General features: G+C 42.3%; 1 pseudogene; it reads right to left on the reverse strand.

The window, feature by feature from the left end:
- Positions 1–8,181: 8,181 nt before the first annotated feature.
- LOC149311529 (EKC/KEOPS complex subunit LAGE3-like) lies at positions 8,182–8,483 on the reverse strand (annotated as a pseudogene).
- Positions 8,484–8,899: the final 416 nt, after the last annotated feature.

An 8,899-nucleotide genomic window follows, 5' to 3' on the forward strand; every position in this document is an offset into this window, starting at 1 on the left:
TTTTTAGTGTTTTGAAAGGAAGGACAAATGAATAGCCATCGCAGGCTCTACCTGGTCCTTCCTCAAAGCCTAAGGAATACTCTGTTTGCATCGTCATGGTGGCTTCTCCTCCTCGGTGTCCTCTGGCCATGAGCCGCAGGCGTTTCTCAGAAGATGAACCATTTCCCCACCAGATTCTGTGGCAACTTCCCATGGCACCTCAGGTTGGGAAACGAAGGATACAGACAAAATCCTTCAGACCTCCACATCAGATATTCTATTGCAGTCCTCAGTGCGGAAGAGGCCAAGACCACTGTCCCCACAAAGAAAGATGTATGTAGAAGTGAAGAAGAAAGACGCATCACGGCTGGATGGACAGCAGATGGGAAATGATCGCAGCTTCAGTCCCAGGCCGAGGCAAGACCTGTCTTTCCACAGAAATGCTCTGGTGCATCCAGCGATGGATCTGTATCCTACGACTATCAGTCCAAGTCATGTGCAGCAAGAGTGTTGGAGTCTGGAGAGAAGCACATTCTAACCGGAGTCTGGGCCATCAACCAGAGAATGCATCAGTTCTTCTCAAAATGGCAACCTTCCACCAAAGAAAAAGTACACCTGGGGCTGGCTCTCGGAGGTGTGCGGCAACAAAGGCCACCTACTAGAGATGGACAGAACCCATGATTTTAAAGAAAGCTGGTGTAGTGGTGCGGAGGCTAGCATCCAAACCAAAGGTCCATCCTCCTGATGGTGATGCTTGCTTTTTTATTTCTTTAATAGAAACATTGTTTTCAGTGTTTTGAAAGGAAGGACAAATGAATAGCCATCGCAGGCTCTAGCTGGTCCTTCCTCAAAGCCTAAGGAATACACCATTTGCATCTTCATGGTGGCTTCTCCTCTGGCCATGAGCCCCAAGCATTTCTCAGAAGATGAACCATTTCCCCACCAGATTCTGTGGCAACTTCCCATGGCACCTCAGGTTGGGAAACGAAGGATACAGACAAAATCCTTCAGACCTCCACATCAGATATTCTATTGCAGTCCTCAGTGCAGAAGAGGCCAAGACAACTGTCCCCACAAAGAAAGATGTATGTAGAAGTGAAGAAGAAAGACGCATCACGGCTGGATGGACAGCAGATGGGAAACGATCGCAGCTTCAGTTTCAGGCCGAGGCAAGACCTGTCTTTCCAGAGAAATGCTCTGGTGCATCCAGCAATGGATCTGTATCCTACGACTATCAGTCCAAGTCATGTGCAGCAAGAGTGCTGGAGTCTGGAGAGAAGCACATTCTAACCGGAGTCTGGGCCATCGACCAGAAAATGCACGAGTTCTTCTCAAAATGGCAACCTTCCACCAAAGAAAAAGTACACCTGGGCCTGGCTCTAGGAGGTGTGCTGCAACAAAGGCCACCTACTAAAGGTGGGCAGTACACATGTTTTTAAATAATCCTAGCCTAAAGATATGGAGGCTAGCATCCAACCAGAGGTCCAGTATCCTGATGGTGATGGAGAAGCCCTTGCCCCCGTGCCTACTTCTGATCCCGATCCCTCTTCTTTTAAGCAAAGACCCCCTGATAACATCCAAATGGTCCCCCTTGCTAACTAACACAGAAACTGCTACAATGAAGGATGAGAAAGCCATGGATCCAACATATATGCAAAAGCCAAAATCCCTTGGGGAGGTATCTCATGCATACAATGAATAGCTCCAATCACATCTCCTTTTGTAACACGACTAAGAGGATCAAGCAGTAAATTTAATTCCAGACTAAGAAAAGGAGGCAATGGAGGACAAACGGCCATGGCAGTCACTGGCTGCTCCTTCCTCCGAGCCTAATGAATACTCCATTTGCCTCTTAATGGTGGCTTCCCTTCCTTGGTGTCCTCTGGCCATGAGCCCCAAGTATTTCTTGGAAGATGAACCATTTCCCCACCAGATTCTGTGGCAACTTCCCATAGCACCTCAGGTTGGGAAACAAAGGATACAGACAAAATCCTTCAGACCTCCACATCAGATATTCTGTTACAGTCCTTAGAGTGGAAGAGGCTATGGAGCAGAGGATGGCCAGAACGGAGGACAGCGTAAGCAGGCATTTAGTGAACCCTTTTTTGGGGGGTAACATTTGTGTTTTGTAAAGTTTGTTTTACTCTTGCACATATCAATTGTTATTGTTGAATTTCAACAGTGCTACACATGTGCTGTAACAGCACAAGTTGATATCACACTTTCCAAACAGTAAAAAAAAAGTAAAGTTGTATTTTGTCCATCTCCTGTGCATCGTGGCATTTTTTTTAATATAGGAATCATGCTTGTTGCAAACATAATTAATAAATGGATAGGAAAGCAATATTGCCATCATTGTGTGGGGAACCCAGGGCAGGGTGACCATTGATACCTTAACTGCTGGGGAAAAGGTATCCAGAATGGTGGACAGAAAATGGGTGGGCATCTTTTCCAATATCATCTCGACCCTGCAAGCTCCAGGCCAAGCAGGAAATGCCACCTTGATCGCCCCTTGCCAGCCAGGCAAGGTAAAGGAAAGGCTCCCTTCCTCTGCTCTTGCCAGAGATCAGAGAGCCATCTCTTGCCACTAGCAAGCCTTTTTTTGCTGCTTGCTCCTCTTCTTGCAACTTTCCTGTAGTTAGCCTTGGCTTAGGAACAGGATTTATATGTCTGAAACTACCTTTAAGTGACATTAGTAAACCTTTTTAGCTATGAAACTTGCATACGGCCGTTTGGCCAATCTAGTCTCTCAGATATCAAAGAGATTCAGTGCTTTTACTTGTGAACTTTGTTAATGGAGTCTTTAGCTTTCCCAGAAAAGGGGCTAACATCCTGGGAATCGACAGCTGATTACTTATTTTACTTATGATCTGTGCTTCTTCTCACTGAGGCTTGGGATGCTTAACAGTTCTCATATAAACACACAATGACAATGTCAAATTGTACCAACACCTGTACACATGCACACTGTCTCTTTCCTGAAATACAGTAATTTCCTACACACAGCATTTTTCTAGCTGGCCGGCTACTCTGCCCAGGTAGCCCTTCACCAGCCGAAAACACCTGAAGGGCAGGAAACCCCCTGAGAGCAAGCCAGGACGCTGAGCTTCTCTTTTCCCCCTTACCAATGGGACCAGAGCAAGCAGCAAGGCAGCAGCTGAGAGAGGCGCATGGCTTGGAGCAGCTAGCTGCCAGCTCCACAGACTGACTGCCTTCAACCAAAAGGCAACAATGCAATGGGGCAACTAGTGTATGGTTGGAGCCGAAGATTTAAAACGCTGCTCCACCCCCCCAAATGAACCATCAGCGCCAGCGCAAAGACCGACCCAAGAGCCATTCCTACTTCACCAGGACGGAGGGAAGGCAACGAGGCAAAGGGGCGAGAGGGACATGGCGAGAGCGGTAGCCAACTGTAGGGCTTGCCAGGAGAGCGGCAGCCCCAAAAGCTGCCTTCCTGAAAATATCCTGTTGTTGCATAAAGTTATACTACGCAGACAAAGTATCGTAATCAACTTAAAGGTCCAAATACGTTTTGTGGTGTCAAAAATGGAATTCCATTGACAAGTCAGATCGACCCACAAAACCAATTCATATTTTAGATTCTTGTAACAAACCGTTCTACCAAACAATCAGACATTTATTATGTGTCCTAGCTGCGCTCCCAGTATCTACATGTGAAGCTGAAAGGCCTTTTTCCACTAGGAAGAGAGTGAAAACATTTTTGGAAAGAGAATGGGTAATGACCGCCTAAGAGGACTTGCTCTCATGCTATCGACTCACTATGCAGTTCCATCCAATGCAGAAGATGCCTTGAATGTGATGGCAAGAAACAAAGAGAGAAGGATGGTGCTGTAAAGAACAGTGATATTTAAATGTTGTAATTTGATATTGTACATAATTTGAAAACGAGTTTTGAATGAAAAAATACTCACAAAAATTGTGATTATTACTTTAATATCTTGATGTATTTGCAACGTGTTTACCCTCCAAAATGGTGGCATTAGTCTGGACCCCCCCCCCCCCTTTCCAAAAATCCTGACTACGTTCCTGGAACCATCATTGTTTTCTCGACTCAGTATATATCATCATTTGACACCGCTTCCTCCTCACGACCAATAGCTGCAAGAATGAATAGATTTAAACATTACCATCGATTGCTTTAGAGCATTTCATAACATTTTTTTAAAAATGGAGTAAACAGCATACATTTAAAGAAATAACTTTAGTAAATGTCTGATCTGTAAAAGGCTTAAATTCATTGCAGTTATAATAGGCTTAAGATCCCTAATAGCGATTGCCTTTATGTTAAACTGTTATGAAGGTATGGGCTACTTGGATTTAAGTCTAAATATTTTTAAAACGTTTTTTAAAAAAATTAAAGATGGAACTTATCCAAAACTTTGTACTAAAATTAGAAAAATTAACTCAACAGTAACAAATAAATTTACAAAATTATAAATATATATCTTACCATCATCAAAAATTTGAGAGGCATCTATGGTTGTCAAGTCACTTAGATGTCGGGTTTCAGATGATTTCTAACCCCTTTTTTCTGATTTTTTAAGAACAAGGCTCTTTGAAACCCTTTTGGGGAAAATAGCCCCATTGGAACGCAGAATTTGGTCCAATTCCTTATAGTAAGGGCAACTCACAGGCTCCTTTCCACGCCGATCGTTGTATTCGTTCACACTGTTGTATTCCAACCTCATAACTTTAGTTCCACCTCGGCATTCCTCCCATCTCCGGTCATGATTTCTCTGCCTCGTTTGCTCAGCAATTCCTTTAAAAATGTCTCTATTTCGGTGGTTTACGTTGAATGCCCGCTGGTACGTCTCTGCCCCCCAAATATCCAAAAGGTCCATAACTTCATTATGAGTCCAAAGAATCCCTCTGCCCTGTTTTTTCTTAGCCACAACTTCATTTCCCTTAACCATATATCGCTAATGCTATATTTCGAAATGAAGGAATTGGGGGAAAACAAAATGCATGTTTCTCTCTATTGCTGCCTCTTCTCTCCAGAGTTTGTAAGCCAATCCTCTTCAGCAGCTGTGACTCTTTGTTGACTGTTGTGGGAAAGGCCTTTTGTGGGTGTGATTGTTGAGTTGTTTGTTTGTTTAATCCTTTGTGGCTGTTTAATAGTAGCGGGAAGACAATAGGAGGGGGTTGATCGGGAGTAGGGAGGAGGTTTTGTCCTTGCTCTGTCATGTCATGTCACTTCTCATGAAGTCCACCTGTATTAAAAATAATCATTACTACATGAAGGCTCAAGGGATACACAGAATTGCAAGAAGCCTTGTTCTCACAGAACGAAGGAGGGCTGCTTTGACAAGAACATTATTTTTGGCAGGCAGTGGCGAAGTAGATATGTTGAGCTGCCTACCTTGGATATCAACCGGGTCTCGCATCCCACGTTGGTGGGTGCGGCAAACCTGCCAGCGGTGAAATTGGTGGAATGATGAAGTCCTGCAGCAATGGGATAATGACATGTGAATATCTAATTTCCGCATAACAAAAGACACACTTTTCGATCTAGCTAATATTTTGAGTCCAGAACTTCAGCGTAGCGATTCTCAATTCAGAAGTCCCATCTCAGTGGAGCAGAGGGTAGCCCTGACCATTTGGTGGCTGTATAGGAAGGCGGTTTCCGTTTTGAGGTTGGTCAATCCACGGCTGCAGATAGAGCCATTGAAGTGTGCCTTGCTATGGAAAAGATGCTGCTTAAAAAAACTGTAGGTGGGTCTAATTTTCTTTATATTATTTCTAAGCCAAAGAATATTGAAAACGGTGTTTTCTTTGTAAAGTAATCATAGTTTATAATATATCTTTTCAGATAATAGATGGGTTTCCAAAAGCTTGGATTTCCGCATTGTATAGGTGCAATTGATGGCACTCATATCACAGTCGGTCCCCTTCTAGGAAGGAGAGAAGAATATTGTAATTGCAAGCAGGGGTATTCTGTGGTATCACAAGGCACAACCGATCACACTGGGCGATTCATAGATGTCAAAGTAGGCAATTCCGGGAGATCACACAACAGTCACGTTTTCACAAATTCTGTGATCTGTCAAGTAATGGATGAAGGCTGTTTTGTTCCGGGAAATCGAACACTGAATGTTAACAATGTGCCCATGCTGCCCTCGATAATAGCGGATGGTGCATGCCCCATCAGGAGATGGTTATGACCCCATATTGGGGAAGATTGTCTCCTGGAAAACTTGCCTTCAACAATGCTCTTTCCAGGTCCAGATGTGTGGTAGAGAGAGCATTTTCCAGATTGAAATCTAGCTGGGTTGTCTTTCCTCTAGACTGAAGGAGGAACGCCTTATTCCAGTAATATCAGCATATGTGATATTGCATAACATCTGCGAGAAAAGGGGTGAAGTGCTGGATCCAGATGTTGAACCGCCATCGAGGATTGTCCTCCCCCTTTTGCAGAGGACAAAGGGGCGCTCACAACTAATCACAAACAATGGGGACAAGTGGTAAGGTCTGCTGTAACAAATATTATTTTGGGTCACTAGGAAAAAGCATTACGATTGATCTTTAATATGGAATATATATATCCAAACATTACATTTTTACTCCAACCATATTTGCATCGGTTTTTTGTTTTGGAAGTGCATACAGTTTGAGAAGAATTATTGATATGAGAGATTTTACTGTAAAAAAACTGAATTTGTGTGTTGGCAATTGTAATAGTCTACTTTGTCTTGAGTACACACTTCTGCAGTTCTATGATGTTTTCTTTTTGCCATTTCCCTAGATACATCTTCAAAAATATCTAGATTTCTCTGTTTGGTTTTCAGTTTACTTTGCAGCCTTAGTTCTGACCAGATTTCCAGCGGAGATAAAACCTCACCAGAGCTCCATGTTCATCCATTTTCTGTTTCCATCGCAGCCTCCGCTACCTTGATGAGTTCTTCTCTTCCAATACAATATTTTCCTTATAAACAGAAATGTGTAAGTGTTTACTTTACGTTTGCATGTAATCCCTTTCCTGACAAATGCACAAACTGAGGCCTCGAAATTCCGGCGGGGAAAAGGGAACAGCAGGGGGCGCTGCTCCCGTTTTCTTGTCTGTTTGCTCCAATGCAGTGAGGCAATTGCAGGGAGTGGCTCTTTCCTCTTCCGTTTGTTTGCAGAGCGCATGGCGCGATGGAGGGGAGCTTATTGGGCAAAGCCTGAAATCCTAATCCTTCTTCGTTCCGTTAGAAGAAGCGGGGACATTAAAAATTGATGCGGTCTTGTTCGGTTCCAAACAGACACATTTATGAGGATTACCAAAGTGTTTAAAATGGATGCAATAGATCAGTGGATCAAGCAAACTCCAAATTATAAATTACGCGGAATAATTTTAATAAAATATTAGATTTATTTGGAGATTGCCCCTCTAAAGAAAAACAACCCCCCTATTTTATGTAAATGAGGCGCTTGTGGATTATGGCTGGGAAACGGAATTGGGAGGAGCGCCGCCCAAATAGTAAGTATGCAATGGTGGGGTTTTTTAACATATTAATTTATTTACTATTAAATAGATTTTTAATTATTTGATTTTGTTTTGTATGTAACATCATTTTAACTGAGTTACATTTCATAATCTCAAAGCATGATAAATATTTTAATTTTATATACCATATATTCAATATTCATATATATATATATATATATATATGACCTCACCATCATCTCCATTCAGAAGCTGGAAAGGGCACTTTTCTTAAGACTTTGCTTTTGTACATATAATTGATAATCAATACAGTTGGCTGGCTCAAACATATTTAATCAGTTAACACACGCAGACTGTAAAGTGTATTGGAGAATATATATTCTAAATTGATATTTTATATACCTTTCTTATGCCCCCAAATATGTTTGGCCTATACCTGTGACTCTCCAGACATTTTTTGGCCTACGATTCCCATCAGCAGCAGGCGGCACAGACAAAGGTGAGGAATTATGGGAGATGCAATCTGAAACCAACTAGAAGTCACTGCTTTCATCTCAGTCTGACACCAAGGCAATCTCAGCTTTGCTTCCTTCTTGGTGTCTAAAGGTCTACCAATGCCACTAGAGAACTAAGGGCAAAATCTTAGCTCCATGGAAGGACTGTCTAGTGCCTTCTCTGACACTGTCCATTGATAAGCTAGGACCAAGACTACTGTGAAGCCCATTGTTTCTTGTTGTTCAAGCTGAATAGTCTTATCAAGCCACAGGAGGTCCAAACAGGTCCATGGTCTCCACCGCCAAAAAGAGATGCTCCAGGAAGGAGCTGGCAGAAACATGTAGGGTCCAGGCTTCATCACACTGAGCAAAGTGTCCTCCATCACACTGAGTTCTTTGCTGATCCCTCCCTTATTATTATTATTTATTTATATAGAATAATAATTTATTTATTTTCGGGGCTCAGGGTCTGGGGCCAAGGAGCCCGGCGCAATCCGGACAAACAGAGCCGACAGGAAAGGTACGCTCCACTCAAAGGCCAGGCTCGACCCAGGCGCTGCCATAGCCAAACTTTAGATGTTTTGAATCATTGTGAATGAATATGTTGTCTGTTACTATCATCCAACATTTGTCCGAAATTTTTAAAATAATAATAATAATAATAATAATAATAATAATGAAGATGACAATACGTTAGGCTTCGTTATTTCATTGAAAGGTCTGTTTTTATGTTTCGAAATAATTAAAACATGTTGAATGCTTCTATTTAAACAAAACGTCTGTAACTCCTACAGCTTAGGTTTAATGAGATGCTGGTATAAATCCCAAATATTCGATGTAGCACTCTTTTATTCTTTGCAAAGCACAGACTGCAACTGTAAAGTTATTTTGCTTTTCTTTTAAAAAATTTATTAACTATTTAGACCTGCTTATCAAAATATTTTTCAGGTCTACAAACAGATCAAGGCAAGACAGTGCC

The sequence above is a fragment of the Sceloporus occidentalis genome, unplaced genomic scaffold (assembly GCF_023333645.1).
Source record: "Sceloporus occidentalis isolate IW3139 unplaced genomic scaffold, rSceOcc1.0.p SCAF_5, whole genome shotgun sequence".
Lineage (NCBI taxonomy): Eukaryota > Metazoa > Chordata > Lepidosauria > Squamata > Phrynosomatidae > Sceloporus > Sceloporus occidentalis.